At 36.0% G+C, this 17027-nt stretch overlaps 1 protein-coding gene across 1 annotated transcript in view; it reads right to left on the bottom strand.

Moving 5' to 3' along the window:
• LOC150085776 (uncharacterized) overlaps positions 1 to 17027 on the bottom strand; it is a 1040408-nt gene that overhangs the window by 78836 nt on the left and 944545 nt on the right. The window lies entirely within an intron of this gene.

The raw sequence follows: 17027 nt of genomic DNA on the forward strand, positions 1-17027 counted from the left end.
ATCCCTTATATCTGTGTGACACCACGTCTCTGATATCCCAACAATATCTGCCTTCGATGTTTTGAGCAATACCTCAAATTCATCAAATTTATTTACTAAACTCCTAGCATTGGTGTACACGCAAGTATACCTGCACCTGTTTCTATTCTTAGCTACCCTAACACAACCCATGTGTTTACTTGTACCGCAATGGCTCCCAGCAGTCTCTGAAATACCATGCATCTTGTTTTTCAGGCTTCTGCTCATTCTAATAGAAGCAGTGCAAGAATCTCTTTCACCTCTGCCAGTGGCTACTGTCAATCTATTGGTCTTTGTCTCCCCCCAAGCTAGCAGTTTTCCGACCCACCTAACACTGCCTCGATAGCATCAGCAAATATTCTTGCACCCTTTCTATTTAAGTGTATCCCATCCCTGTGTATCCCATCCCTGAGCAGTGTCCATTGATTACCACTCTCTGTCTTCTCCCCCTCAACCATCCCTTTATCCATAGCAGCACTTTGCCTCCAATGCCACACTGCTTCAATTTGTGCAGCAGTCTTCCATGTGCAACAGTATCAAAAGCCTTTCTAAGATCCAAGTATATAATATCAAAGTTATTCCCTGCATCCAGTTCTTTTGTGACTGCATCATAGTATCCAGTAAAATTGGTCAGGCAAGACTTCCCCTTAACAAAACCATGCTGTGTCCGAGCTATAACTGAAGTCTTGTCTAGATGATCCTGCAGTGCTTCTTGAACCAGTGCCTCCATTAATTTTCTGGGAACAGAAGTTAAACTCACAGGTCTATAATTACTTGTGTTAGCCTTTGATCCTGCTTTGTGACATTGGGGTCACATTTGCATATCTCCAGTCCGTGGGTACCTCCCTGAGTCCAAGGAAGCTCTCATAATTATGGCTAAGGGTTTGCTTACTTCCTTTGCTGCCTCCTTTAATATAACTGGATAGATCCCATCCACCCCAGGTGCCTTTCTTGTGTTTATCTTCAACAATTTCTCCTCCACTTTATTCTCAGTTATTACAAGATTCTCTAGCTTAGTGCCAGAGTTGAATACACCTCTGGCATTCCCCTCGCTGAATAACTCCTCATGTGTGAATGTCAATGAAAAAATATTCATTTAGTTTGTTAGCTACCTGAGCAGGATCATCAACAGTTGACCCATCGATATCAAGTGGACCAATCTGATTCGTCCCCTTCCTTCTAGAGTTTACATAAGTAAAGAACTCTTTGCTGTTTTTCTTTGCATCCCTTGCCAAAGATATCTCGTAATCTGCCTTCGCCTGCCTAACCTCCTTTGTAACTTGGTTACAGATCAACTTGTATCTATCATAGACTTCTGTGTCACGTGTTAATTTGTATGTATGCCATGCATTTTTCTTCTCTGCCATATGTCTCATTAGTTCATCTGACATCCATTTAGGCCTAAACTTCCTTATATCTGTGTGACACCACGTCTCTGAAATCCCAACAATATCTGCCTTTGATGTTTTGAGCAATACCTCAAATTCATCAAATTTATTTACTAAACTCCTAGCATTGGTGTACACGCAAGTATAGATGCATCTGTTCTTTTTCTTAGCTACCCTAACACAACCCATGTGTTTACTTCTACCGCAATGACGCCCAGCACTCTCTGAAATACCCTGCATCTTGTTTTCCAGGCTGCTGCTCATTCCAATAGAAGCAGTGTAAGAATCACTTTCACCTCTGCCAGTGGCTACTGTTAATCTATTAATCCTTGTATCCCCCCCAATCTAGCAATTTTCCGACCCACCTAACACTGCCTCGATAGCATCAGCAAACATTCGTGCACCCTTTCTATTTAAGTGTATCCCATCCTTGTAGAAGCAGTCTTTCCTGTTAACAAGTACAGACCAGGCTGAAAAAAATTCTACCCCTTGAGCCTTGCACAATCTTTCCAGGGCCAAATTGATCAAGAGGGCTCTCATCGTATACTCCCTCCTATCGTGTATGGGCAGAATTGCCGACACTTTCAAATTCAACCCTAATTCACGGCTTCTTTTCAACTGTGACCTGTACTTGTTAAGTAATTCCGCTGGTCTCCTACTCTTAATATCATTAGTGCCAACGTGTACAATTATATCACCTTTTGTGCCCTTAAAAGATGATATCCGCTCTACAACGTCATCAACCTTTGCCCCTGGCAGACATACCCTGGTCCTGTTCCACCTATCGACACAAGATGTCTTCCACAAGATGTCTGTCAAACTGTCTAACCTGTATGGTTATAATTTTTAATTGAAGCAGACACTTCAGCAGTTAAATTGGTTTCTTGTAAATAATGCTTATTAATTCAATAATGGTTGATCAATTCATACAAGTCATCAAAGTTGTTACATATTTCTCTACAATTCTAATGCAGGAGTCAGTGTGGTTCAGCTTAGGTCTGTTTTTTTAGAGGTTGGTTGTTTGTACTAATCCTCATGATTTTCTCTTTTTTTGGGAAAGACAGAGCATCCTGTATCCATGTCATATTAGTAGTGGGCAAATGATGCAAGGTTGCCTGAGGCTTATTCTGCACCAACCGTAAAAAAAAAAAAAAAAAAAAAATATTTTTTTTCAGTGTTACCCTGAGAGAGAGAGAGAGAGAGAGAGAGAGAGTAGAAAGAAATCACCAAGAAAGAGAAGAATAATGATATCCACCTCAGGAGCCTGGGTGTGACAAGCCCATACTCACCCGATGTGAATTTTGTTGATTCAACCCGGGTTGAATCAACAAAAAAAAAAAAAAAAAAAAAAGAGAGTGGCAGAGCCTGAAAAAAAATATAATTCCAATAGAATTCAACAATTTTATTCTAACAATATATTTTACTAACAAATTGTTAAATTCAGATTTCTGAGAAAAATCCTTTCTTTGGCTTTTTTGTTGGCAAAATCATTAACAATGTCAAAGTTTGTATTGTGAATAAGTGCTGTAACAAGTGTTGTGTAAATATCTTCAATACCAGATTTGTAAAAACTGTTTCAAATTTCTTTCAATGGGGGGGGGTTTAATATTTTGACATAATGTAGTGAGGAAATCCATTTAAAGTCTTGAACACTTCAATTCAGGTGTTCCCACAGATGCCTAGTTTCCAAGTGCTGCAATTTACAGAACTGAAGCCTTTCATGATAAAAATCTCTTTTGTGTCAGTGTTCTAACAGATCCACATCCTTCTTAAAATGAAGCTTCCAGACCCATGTACAATATTCAAGATGCATCCTAACCACTGCCTTATACAATAGGATAATCACCTGTATGTTCCTGCTGGTAAAATTCTTGTATAGCATTGACAGAACCCCATGATGTGTGCTAGCAGTCTACCTGCACTGCTCAGAGAACATTTCAGGCTGCAAAGTTACTCCCAGGTCTAGTTTGTTGTCTTGCAACATTGAGTGTAGTATCAGCTAATTGTTATTCTGGGATTACTACTGGCCATATACAGTACCTTACATTTATCAATGCTGAACCTCAACTGTCACTTCTCAGCCCATCTGTCTAATTTTTTAAGGTCTTGTTGCAATAGTAAGCCATGATTCCTCTCATTAATCTCTCTGCCAAATCTTTGTATCATCTTCAAACTTACACAATAAGCTTGATATGCCTTCATCAAGTTAAACTGGCTCCTTATAAATAAATGCCTATTGGTTGAGTTTGATGTTCCCTAAATTTTCAATGTAGAGGTCAGTTTCTTTGTGCCAATCCTTATAAGTTTCTGTTTTGTGGGAAGGATAAGGCATCTTGCAGCCATGTCATATTGTAATGTGCCACATCATGTAAATATACAAATATAGACGGTTTTATTATTAACTACATTGTGTAATTGTATCACCATTGCTCATGGCACTATGCATATGTTAATTTGTTATACATTATTGTATTGTTGATGCTCTGTCATTTTAACGTTTGTAAGCCCTAGGCATTTTTCATTCTGAAAAGTGGGAAAAGAGGAGTAAAATTTTTCTTATAATAAATTATACTGTATTAACACACTGACTGCAAATTACATCTTGTATGATTGTGGATCAGCATATGCACGTATGAATGTGTATGACTGTTATCTCATGCTTATCTTGTTAAACTGACTTGTTTCGTAGAGAGTTTAACATGCATTCTCCTGTTAAAAACAGTTGTACTCACAAATATTACATGTGAATTATATGTAAAGCGAGTGGTAGTAAATAATGGAATAAGTTTGTGGCGCGACATTTTAAGAAAATAGTGTGAATTTTAAAAGAAGATTGGTGAGCTGTATTTTCAATTTTTCATATTCTGATCCTAGAATAATTTATTGTGTTTACTGTGTCTGATGTGATTTTAAATGTCTGACAGATACATACAAAAACATGAATCAGGTTATGAAAAAAGAAAAAGCTTTGGGTAAAATGAAAAATTCAATGCTGAAATATTTAAATGTTCCAAACCACTCCTGCAATAAGCCTACTCTTTCTCAATCTGAAGATTTCAGTGATGGCATTCATAGGCCATCTACCTCTAGATCTACCAGCAAAGGAACCAATAAAGGTCAAGTTGATATAGAACTAGAATCAGACCAGGTAGATTCCATAGTGTCGACATCAACAACTGATGTAATTGCAAATAAGGATGAATCAGGGCCTGTGAATGACAAGTACCCAAAAAACACCTGTTACTGTTTCACTATCAGATTTCAGTACTGATCCAGCTAAATAGAAAATAAATGCTGATCTCATTCATCGTCTTTTTAGATGATTTGAAATTGTCTAAAAATGGGAAATGGCGAGGTCGTTAAAAGAGACTAGCTAATATGCTCAGAATCTACTAAAAAAAGTATATTGTTATGTGTGTATGTTATTTGAAGATGGACTTAATGAGATGTGTAATCAATTTCTAACTGGATTCAATGACTGGAAAAATGCACATGCAAGAATCACAACACATGAAAAATCAAAAGAGCATTTCACTTCTATATCTACCCGGATTGACACAAAATTGCAAATCGAGAAGGAAAAAGCAACTAAATACTGGACTGAAGTTTTAAGAAGAGTAGTTGCAGTAGTAAAATTTTTGGCAAAAAGAGGTATAGCTTTTCGTGGTGATAATGAACAACACAATAATCCTAACAATGGCAACTTCCTTGGGTGTATTGATCTTCTGAGTTTGATCCTTTTCTAAAAGAGCATATAAAAAAATACAGAAATCCAAAAAGTGGAAATGTTTCGTACTTGTCTTCAACCACATATGAAGAATTTATCAATTTATTAGGGTCAAAAGTGTTGGCACACATCACATCTGAAATTAAAGAAATCAAATATTATGGCATCAGCATAGATTCAACTGCTGATATAAAGTCACACAGATCAGTTGTCCGTCATTATTCATTATGTATCAAAAGATGGCGAAGTACATGAGAGTTTCTTGATGTTTGTTTCCATTGAAAAGCATGATGCAAAATATCTTTTTGACAAGGTAGCATTCTGTTCTTTATAAATATGGAATAGATGTAGCAAATTACAGATCTCAGTCATATGACAATGCTGCTAATACAAGTGGGATTTATTCTGAGGTCTAAGCCAGATTCAGAGAAGTCAACAAACTAGCAGTATGGGTTCCATGTGCTTCACACAGTCTTAATTTAGTAGGAACTAGTGCTTCTCAAATATAAAGAATTTATTTTCTTCCCAGGATTTCCCAGAAATTTTACTGATTTCTGGGATCCTGGGGATGGGTATATAAATTTGGAAAAATTGACTGTTTATGTTTATATATTTAAAAATTAAACAATTTACGGGAAACAAAGATGACTAGAACATTATTATTTCTTTATTTACAACTAAAATAAATTTTTTTGTGAAAAAATAACAAAAAATTAACTTTCTTTTAAAAATTAAGCCTTTTTATTTAAAATTTCAACATGTACAATCAAAAATGAAATTTTTTTTTATGTATTTTGATAATAACTACTTAAAAAAACACAAAGCCTCAATATTCCTATCAACTAAGGCTAGTTCTCAACTTTGTGATAGATTAACCTACAGTAGAAAATACCCTCTGATTCAAAAGAGGTTGGTGGAATGATTTTTAGTGAATCAACTAAATGCAAAATGTTGGAAGCTCTGTCCCCAGCTGCCTCGAATAACTGCAATTCAAAACCAGGTCTAAACACCGTTTGTGATTCTGAGAAAAAGTTGAAGATTGCATAAGTTTTGTCTTAGATTGAATCGCTACTTCTAACTTGTCTCTCAATGTCATCGGATTCATGGGTTTTGCAATTTCTTGAATTTCTTCATCTACTGATTGTGAAGAGTTAGGGATACATTCCATTTAAGCAACAGAACCTTCAGTGCGCCACCCAGGCAATAGCCTATCTGCGCAAAAGTCTTAAACTTTTGTTTTATTACAGTTATATTTTATGTGATTTATCATCACTACATTAGTTATCAGGCCAAAATTATTCTAGACATTTCTGTTGATTAAAGGACTCGTTATATCGGTCTTTAGCCTGTGGTCACACAGAGATAAGTAAATATCCCGTGTGACCACAGTTACCGCCCCTTCCTCGAGGAGGAAGACCTCTACACGTTTGGAGGTTAAAATTATTTAACTTAACTTTATAAAATCTTAAAACTGTAGTCTCACACTGAGTCTCTTTCCAAGCATAGCACTATCTCAATAGGCCTTTCCTAGCAGGCCAATGACAAGCCACGGCACCTCCTGACACAGACCCATAACTACAGACAGCATCACTTAACAATTTTAATCGTAATCTGTTCTTCTCCAACTTAGGGCTATTGCCTTTTCATACTCGGGACAAGTATGGTCTACAGCATTATGTTCTGCTGTTACTTTTCTGCGTTTGCAATTTATACAACAAGGCAGTCTTTCCTTGTTAACACAATCTTTATAGGAATGTCCTTCAATGGAACAATATCCGCAAAATGCTTTCATTTTACAGAACTTTGCAATGTGGCCAAAAGCCATGCATCTGTAACACTGGGTCACCGTGACAATGTCGCGAACCCGACAGGCAGACCAATTCACAAACACTTTTCCTTTTCTAATCAAGTGCACTATCCAGTTATTCAGTTTCTTGTTCTTTGCTTTATTCACAGATATCACATTAAAACTTTCTTGGAATACATCTTGGTTTACACCGTAATCTTTCAAGTTCTTAATCCATAATTGTTCTTTCAACTCGTCTTTATTCACATCTAGTTCCACGTCCTAAATCAGAACCTTAGGATCTCGCTTCTTTACCTTTTCCACACACAATTTTAGTTCTTTAAACTTTGGACAATCAACGAGCAAATCTATATCCTTTTCTGACTCTACTTCAAGGATGATCTTCTTATCCAGTACAGCTCTTAAATTTTGTACTTTAACATTCTGTAGCTCAGGTCTCACTTTTTTAATTAGATCTTTTTTAATATCTTCGCTGCATTTATGTTTACTGTTCTTGGTAGTAATAACTGCCACTCTGGGTTTTGCAACGCACTTTTCTTTTACCACAGTAGCATATTCCTTTTTGTATTGTTTTTGAATGTCATTCTTTTCAGCCCTAATGACATGTAAGTCTATCTCCAGCTTTACTATGGCCATTTCTAGATCATCCCATATTTCCATAATCTTGGTTGCTACATTGCTCGTTACCCGATGTTCTCTTTGCAATAGGAGAGCCCTTAATCTCCCTCGTGCCGCCACTATTTTATCTAATCCGGTTACCACAGGTCCTTGTTCCGAACTTTTTGTCATAGAATTTAACAGCTTCTTCATACTATTTATCATTTCTAATTTCTTTTCTGGTGTCCACATCTCCTGCTTTTTCCTTTCACGAGCTGTATCCTGAGATTCCCCAGTACTGTCAGTTTTTCCCTTTACTTCTTCAAGATCTATATCTTCCACCTCTTCCTGAGTCTCAGAGTTTTCACTCTCCGAATCACTATCTGCTTCCAACTCCATCTCTGCTTTTTTCTTGGAAAGAGAGCCAGCGCTTGATACCGGACATATTAAAAGGCTGCAATTGCCAACTATTTACAACTTCAACTTTATACAAGGTCTTGAAGACCACTACTTCAACTCAAAACACAAGTATCCAAAAATCTATTTAGAAACTTATTTAACAACACCCCCCACTCAAGTGAAACGAGTGGGGGTCCCAAAAGCTTTAAACTTGAGGGCACAAAATGCAATTTTTGAACCAAATTCTCTCTGCCCCACCAACTCAATACCCGTTTAGCTGGTCAGGGGGGATGAACCCCTAACCGCTCACCCCAGACGTCGAGAACGTAGGGCAGCTAATCAATGCACTTCGTGCAACAGAAAACTCAAAAAGTAACAAATCAATAAAAAGAAATTTCAATCAAAATTTGCTAATTACACTTCTGATAAGTCACTCAATCAGTCCCCAAGATTAGCCCCTGGGGTGATACAGTGGATACAGTCTTCATCTTCGTTGAAGAGTCTAATCAGTGTCATCTTAGCAAATTCAAATAATGATTCTTTGTTTGGTAGCTATAGAAGGCCAGGAGTCACTGCAGAATTCACATAATTTTCCCCGATATTTAAATTAAGAAGCAGGATGACCAAAGTCGTATTCCTTTTCTCATTAATCCGTTTTATAAGTTTTTCACTTCTTGGCAAATTCTGACTTTTGTTGTTGTAACTCATTAATAAATGAAAGCAAATACTCCTTCGGCAGTTAGCAGATTTGCATCACGGCTGCATAATTTTTCTCTGCACCAATTTTTACTGGCTGCAGGGTTGTAACAATATCTTGCAGGACATCAATTACCAAATTGGTAGGAATTTAGTAATTAAAAATTTGTTTGGTAATAAAGATAAATCACTTGGTATTCTAGTAATGAAAATGGCGATATTTGGTAATAATAAAGTAATATTCTGATTCTGAGCAGTGCAGACGGTCTGGAAGAGTAACTCATGGTGTCTTGTCAATGATATACAGGAATTTTTCTAGCAGAGATAAGGAGATAATTATCCCCTTGTATAAGGCAGTGGTCAGACCACACCTTGAGTACTGTATACAGGTCTGGAGGCCTCATTTTAAGAAGGATTTAGAGCTGTTGGAACAAGTACAGAAAAGGGCAACAAGATTAGTGAATGGAACAAAGGGTTCCTCTTATGAAAAGAAAGGCTTAAGTTTTGAAAATTACAGTGTCTGGAGACTAGGCACCTGCGAGGTGATCTGACTGAGGTGTATAAAGCCTTGAATGGTTTGAGCATGCTCAATGCTGATGGGATTCTTCCTCTTGCTCAGAATCGCCTGAGAGGGCATAAATTCAAATTGAAGAAAGACGGTTGTAGGATAGATGTGCTTTAGCCAGCGGGTGGTTGACTGCTGGAACAAACTTCCATCTGCCGTTGTAGAAGTTAATAGCTAAAATAGACTCAAGGCAAAACTTGACAAACATTTGGAGCTAGTGGATGGGTGAAATAAGGGGGTTTTTTTTTTTTTTTTTGGCTGATGCTATAAAAGCTTGCTTTCTTGCATCATGTGCCTTTGCTAATGCTATATAACAAGTATGAGATTTTAAATCCTACAAAAAGTCAAATTCATTTAAATAATCTTATTCTATTAGTAAGACTGATTAACATTTAGCATTCCTGTTTGCTTATGTATCATAGGATACCGCAATACGTACTAGAACGTACTATGTGTACAGTTTTGCATGCGGTGTGGACTGCGGCTAGCACAGTGAATTCAATTCAATTTATATATATCTTCCCCCCCCCCAAGTAATTGGTAATAAAATTGAGAATTTGATAATAATTCTTGGTAGATTTGGTAATACACCAAGCAAGAGACTTGGCAACCATGGTGCAAGTTGCCAAGTGTTACTTGAAGATGGATGAAATGCCTGGAATTGCAATTACTTTATCATAATCCATAACCAATATCTCATATCATTATATTAAAAAAATAAATTTAAGACAATTTAAAGTTCCCAGGAACTTTCTGGGAATTAAAAAACCAATAAAAACATGTGGGAACTTAGATTCCTGGGAAAGAAGCCCTAGTAGGAACCACATCTGCAGAAAACTGTTTGGCTGCCATTAATTTTTTTGGCATTTTACAGTCGCTCTACACATTCTTTCCAGCTTCACCATAAAGATGATATTAATTGAGTATGATGGAGGATACAATCTCGATCAAAAATCTATCCAGCACAAGATGATCATCATGTTACGAAGCTGCGAGATCACTGAAAAATATTACATTAAAATTCGTGCAGAACTTGTTGATATCTCAGAATTCGAAGGCTTCGATAAATAAACCAAACAGGTTAGAAATAGTGTTAATGACTATCATTGATTTATGCACCAACATCAAGCCATGATGATGATGAAGAGGTTGAAGAAATGTACACCGACATTGAGTCTTCTAGATGAGCAGAAAATCCACTACACTATTATTATGGGGGACTTCAATGCTAAGGTAGGAAAAAGACAAAACATTGCAGAAAGGGGAACTATAGGAAATTTTGAAAGAGGTGAAAGACTTGTGGAATTTGCAGAATCTCAAGCACTGTCAGTAATGAACAGAAAGTGGACATGGAAGAGTCCAAATGGATTAACAACTAATGAAATCGACTTCATCCTCACTAATAGAAGATATATTGTGAATGATGTTACCATCCTGAATAAGGTAAATGTTGGAAGTGATCACAGAATGGTAAGATGTACACGATATAGATGTAGGAAAGGAAAAAACTGACTCGAGTAAAATAATACAAAGGTCTTTGAGATAACAGAGGAGGAGAAAAAGCAGTATGTACTGGTACTTAAGAACAAGTTTGAGCTTCTGCAGACTGCTTAGGACCAAGATATCGATGAGGAATATTACAACTTTTTGGAAGTGATAAAGCCCAAGAAACCTATAGGGAAAAAGAAATCCAAAGAAGAAAAAATTAGTCAAGAAACACTTGTCATGATGAATTGAAGACGACAAATGAAGAGCAAGAAAAACACTGACAGGGAGAAAATTGAGTATACTGAGTTATGCAAAGCCATTAGAAAGAGACTCAGAGAGGACATAAGAAGATTTAACACAAGAAAAGTAGAACAAGCATTAAGGGAAAACAAAGGATATAAATCAGCAGCCATGAGCAGTAATACAGAAAGACAAATGATACTGAAACTGAAGAATAGTGATGGTGTACTTATAAACAGCAGAGAAGGCATAATTCAAATAGCAGAAGACTACTATAGGGAATTATACAAGAAGCGAGGGAATGATGCCAGCAGTGGGGAAGATGGATTGCAAAGTAGCAACACATACGACATACCGAATATTCTTTCTGATGAGGTAGAACATGCATTGAAGAAAATGAAGAATCAGAAAGCCCCGGGGGAAGATGAAGTTACTGTAGAATTGTTAAAATTTGGAGGAAGAGACAACACAAAAACTGGCAAGGCTCTTCACAAAGTGCATTAGAAAAGGTGTGATGCCTAAGCAGTGGACTAATGCAATCATAGTTTTGCTGCATAAGAAAGGAGATAAATCAGAAATTGGAAATTATAGACCGATTAGCTTGTTATCACACATCTACAAGTTGTTCACAGGGGTCATTATTAACAGATTAGAAAGAATACTTGATGAGAATCAATCGAAAGAGCAAACTGGCTTTAGGACAGGATTCTCAACTATGGATCACCTTCACGTAATATCACATCTAATGGAGAAAGCAAATGAATATAAAACACCATTATGCCTGGCATTTGTGGATTATGAAAAGGCATTTGACTCCATACAGTATAAGGCAATGTTTCGGGCACTGGAAAGACAAGGCATAGATACCCCGCATATTATGATTTTGAAGAAAATATATGAGAGTGCTACCTCCTTTATTAGACTAGACAAACACAGTAGGAAATTTAAAATTGAGAAAGGAGTTCGACAAGGAGACACAATATCTCCGAAGCTGTTTACTGCTGCCCTTGAGGAAGCTTTCAGAAGATTAGACTGGTCGCAGAAAGGAGTCAATGTGAATGGAGAGTGCCCATACAAATTGACGATTTGTAGATGAAATTGTGGTCATAAGCCACGATCCCAAAGAATTAGAGGAAAATATTAATCAGTTATGCACAGTTAGTGAGGATTTTGGACTAAAGATGAATATGGCTAAAACAAAAGTAATGATGAACAAGTATGCCACAGAAAGAGAAATAATGATTGAAGATGCAGTAATTGAAAAGGTGGAGTCATATACTTATCTAGGACAAGTTATTAGCTGTAATAATGATAAATGGCTGGAAGTCAAGAGAAGAATAAATTTTGGATGGATAGCATTCAGGAAATATAGTCACATACTAAAGAGCAATATCCCAGTTTGTCTGAAACGTAAAATAATGAACCAATGTATACTCCCCACCATGACTTATGGAAGTGAAACTTGGGCACTCACCAAAAGAATGGAAGAGAAGCTGAGAACTACACAGCAAAGAATGGAACGAATTATATTGGGAATCAGACTGTTAGATAAGAAGAGAAACACATGATTTAGGCAGCAAAATCAAGTAAAGGACATTCTTATCAAAATTAAAGAACTAAAATGGTCTTGGGCAGGACACATAGCTCGAAGACATGATGACAGATGGACTAAGAAAATAACAGAATGGTACCCAAGAGGAGTTAGAAGAAAACCTGGAAGACAAAGGCGGAGATGGATAGATGAAATTCATGAGTTTGTGGGTAGTAAATGGATGGCCAGTGCTTAAAACAGAAGGAACTGGAAAGTTGCTGGAGAGGCTTTCATCCTGCAGTGGATTGAAAATGGCTGATGATGATGACTATCATTTGGGAAGATCTAAAAAACAGTGAATCAAGCAATTCAAGCCTGGATTTGAGTTATGCATAATTGTGAAATTATATGATGCTCTTCTGGAATATTTGATTGATGTTCGAGTCAAAGACAAATTTGATGATTTAGAAAAAATAGCTAAAGAATTCATTTCAAATTCTGATTACAGAATATGAAAGTGGAAAAAGAAGGAACTGTTTCATGAAACACCAGAGGAATTGCTACCAGCAGAACTAAGTACAAAAGATACATTTCAAATTCAAGTTTTTGATCATATTGTAGACATACTACAATATGATCAAGTTTTTGATCATATTGTAGAAGTTACAAAACTACATGCTGCATACAGTAACATTGCATGATACCTTCAGTTTTCTTATACATAAATCTATGTCAAAAGAAGGAATTGAATCCAATGCCACAGCATTAGTCAACACCTACTCCTCCAACTTAGAAGTAGACTTCTTGATGAATTCTTATTGTTTTCAGCACTATACAAGGACAAAACGTCTGTGGCAGAATTAATAAAGGCATAAATAAAAGATAAACTGATTACTAGTTTCCCAAATGTACATATAGCTTTAAGAATTTATCTATCCATAGCTGGATCAAATGTTGAAGGAAGGTGCTCATTTTCGAAACTTAAGCAGATCAAGAACTGTGTATGCTCAACTATGAGCCAAGATTGCTTATCATCGTTGGTACTTCTGTGTATCAAGAATGATATTACTTGTTCTCAATACACAGAAGACGTTATTAAAGACTTTTCTACAATGAAAATCAGAAGCAAAAACCTTTTGTAATGCTAAGAAATGTTACAAGTAATCTACAATATTGATGATATTGTAAATTTCGTTTCTTTTTAATTTCAAATATAATGTTGAAGTTTTATAGTTACATTATTTTTACGTCTGAAAACATTTTCTTCCCTATTTTTTTTCCCCTTCTTTCGTAGGTTCTAGGCACTGTACCTAATGGGAAATCCAGCCGTGTTCTGTATGTACTTTTGTAATTTGATCTGTTGATAGTGCATACCCGTCTAGCTTGCAGGATGTTCAGGGGATGCACCAATAAGGTAATAAAGCAGATTTTAATAATAAAATTAATAAAAATAATGTTCAGCATATATATCAAACAGCTCATCTATCTTGATTAGGTGTATTATCAATGTTCATCTGTGTAGGAGGATTTTTTTTTTTTAAAAAAAAGAATTCAATTGTCTGTGTTGCTGTTTTTTGAGATGAAGAAGCGGATTGGAATGATTATCATTAACCTGATCTGACTTTCACTGTTGTGGGTCTGTCAAGAGAGAGAGAGATTTCACCCACTCAAAAGGTGGCATTTTCAGATGAATGGCCTGTTTCTGCAAGTAACTGGAGTTTCAAATTCTACAAAGCCATTTTACATCTATTAATTGAAAACAGGAGAAAACTTTTAAAATAATACTAATTATAGACACTTTTTAAAAGAAAAATATCCTAATTTTTTCAGGGGGAGAAGGGAGAGAGGAGAAAGCTGATCTTACCAACCTAATCCATCTACTCCATGTAATCTATTCACCCCAAAATAAATCTTATCCACATTTATTGAATAGTACTGTTTTAAATTTATCATACAATGTCCCTTGTACAATATATATATCATGCAGGGGACAGCCTATGGCTAGGGATGCTAATATACAAAAAAAAAAAAACCCACATATCCACACACACTTAACCCTAACAGTAAGTTGTCACGGGATCTTTCAAAAGAAATCTCAATCTGAAATACATATTGCAATGGACTGCAATATGTATTTGGGCCTCAGAGCCTAAGATTACCAAACAAATGATTCTATCCATTTATTATCTGACTGGTATCAGTTTCTTCAAACTGTCAGCCTCAACTACTTGCGGAGGCAATTCCAGTAATCAGCAACTCGCTGGCTATAAGGGAAAAGATGAAAGGTAACGGCATGGATAGAATCATTTGTTTGGTAATCTTAGGCTCTGAGGCCCAAATACATATTGCAATGGAGTGCAATATGTATCTGATTACTGGAATTGCCTCTGCAAGTAGTGGAGGCTGACAGTTTGAAGAAACTGATACCAGCCAGATAAGAAATTGTATTTTCTTATCTGGCTGGTATCACAAAAGCCTGTGGCTTCCTTGAACTATGAGCAATGGCAATACTAATACCTGCTTTGGACCTATATAATATCCACAAAAGCAAAAAGAGTCTAGATATAACCTACACCTTATTTTGACAAACATAGCAAACTGGGAAGGAAAAGGGGGCACTTAAAGCTTATTCGTACCATAGTACTGGAATGGCACTCAATTATGCAATACATATAAATTTGGCAAAGATATAAAATCATCACTGCCACCACAGAAAAACCCAACATTGTAGAATTCAACATATGTAATACATATAAGAAACAGTTAAATATAAACAGGCATTTTTTTTTATTATGGTGTTATTGTAAAAAAATCAAATCACGACTTAAAAATCAGAAAAGCCTATTACATAAAGGTAAACAGAGGAGATCCATATAATTTTATTCTTGGAGCAAGTTTAAAATATAACAAATTAAAAACAAAATTCATACTATAGTACTGGAATGGCACTCAATTATGTAATACATATATATTTGGCAAAAATATAAAATCATCACTGCCACCACAGAAAAAACCCAACATTGTAGAATTCAACATAAGTAATACATATAAGAAACAGTTAAATATAAACAGGCATTTTTTTTTTTTTTTATTATGGTGTTATTGTAAAAAAATCAAATCACGACTTAAAAATCAGTAAAGCCTATTACTTTTCTTCTAATAAAATAATATTTTCCACATATGTTTATGCATTACTTGAATCAATTTCATTTTAGATCTAAATTCCAAGAATTTATTCAATTTTACTTCTGTAAATCCAAATCAGACAAGTGAAGCCAAAGGTAATTTCTTCCTCAAGTTTTCAAAGCTATTTTTATATTACCATCTATTAAAATGAATATTAGTTGGGAACCCAGATAAGGAAAGCATCACATTCTGCAAAAATAGTGAAGACAATTCATACACTTAATTTGTATATTAATGGACACACTATTTGAAACTACCTTCAAAATGCAGGTGGACTGTAGAGAACCAACCCATAAAATTATATAAAGGTAAACAGAGGAGGTCAATATAATTTTATTCTTGGAGCAAGTTTAAAATATAACAAATTAAAAACAAAATTCTTGCTATTTATAACTAGGTAATACGAGGGGGAGTATCAAAAAGTTCATACCCTTAAGTAGAAATAATACCCCTAGAAAGGTGAAACCTCACAAGAACCTTCATCCTTTTCTATGTACTCTCCACGTATAATAACACTTTTCCCCCATCTATGGATCAGTTGTTTAATGCCTTGATCCGCACTTTTTGCCTGAAACCATGATTCTACTTCATTGATGACTTCCTGAGACAAATCCAAGCGGAGTTCACACACGGAAGTTGATAGCCTAAATAAGTTTAAGGCTCAGCTGGACAGGTATTTCGAACGAACAGAAGGGTGAAGTGGAAGTGGTTATTTTTTATTTATTTATTTTACTTTATTTTTTTTTTTGGCTGATGCTGCATAAGCTTGCTTTCTTGCATCAAATGCCTCTACTAATGCTAATGCTTTCTTCATTTCTTGAAACAAGAAGTCTGATGGTGCTAGGTCAGGAGAATAGGAAGGGTACTGCAGTAGTTAGAAGCTGCACACAAATCCAACAGTTGGTGAGAAAATTGCATTTGACATTGCTTCTGCAATGGCGTCAGCAATCATGAAACCCATCATGCGGAGATCTTACACATGTGAAGATGGTCATATAAAATGCTGTGGGCAGACCTTAACTAATTCCCACTGCATTTGCGCTGAAATGAATTGTCACACGTCTGTCACTCAGCACCAGCTGCTCAACCTTTGCAACCGTTTCACTGTCTGTGGATGTTGATAGCTTTCCTTTTTCTTGGCTCGTCAAAGACACTTGTACGACCTCACTGGAACTCCCATTTCCACTTTTTTAGAGTGTCATAGGATGGACAATTCTGTCCAGACAAAGCTTTCATTTCTTCGTCAATTTTCTTGCTCTGCAAATGCAGGAACTTGATCACTGCAAAATACTCCACTTTGTCAATCGTATTCCAGGAATGAAATTTCACATATTAGTTACTGAATATGTAGATAACTTATATTAAAAACGGCATCTTCCTACTGA

Source organism: Mastigoproctus giganteus, chromosome 5, assembly GCF_048544385.1.
Source record: "Mastigoproctus giganteus isolate SK-2022 chromosome 5, ASM4854438v1, whole genome shotgun sequence".
In the NCBI taxonomy this organism is placed as follows: Eukaryota; Metazoa; Arthropoda; class Arachnida; order Uropygi; family Thelyphonidae; genus Mastigoproctus; species Mastigoproctus giganteus.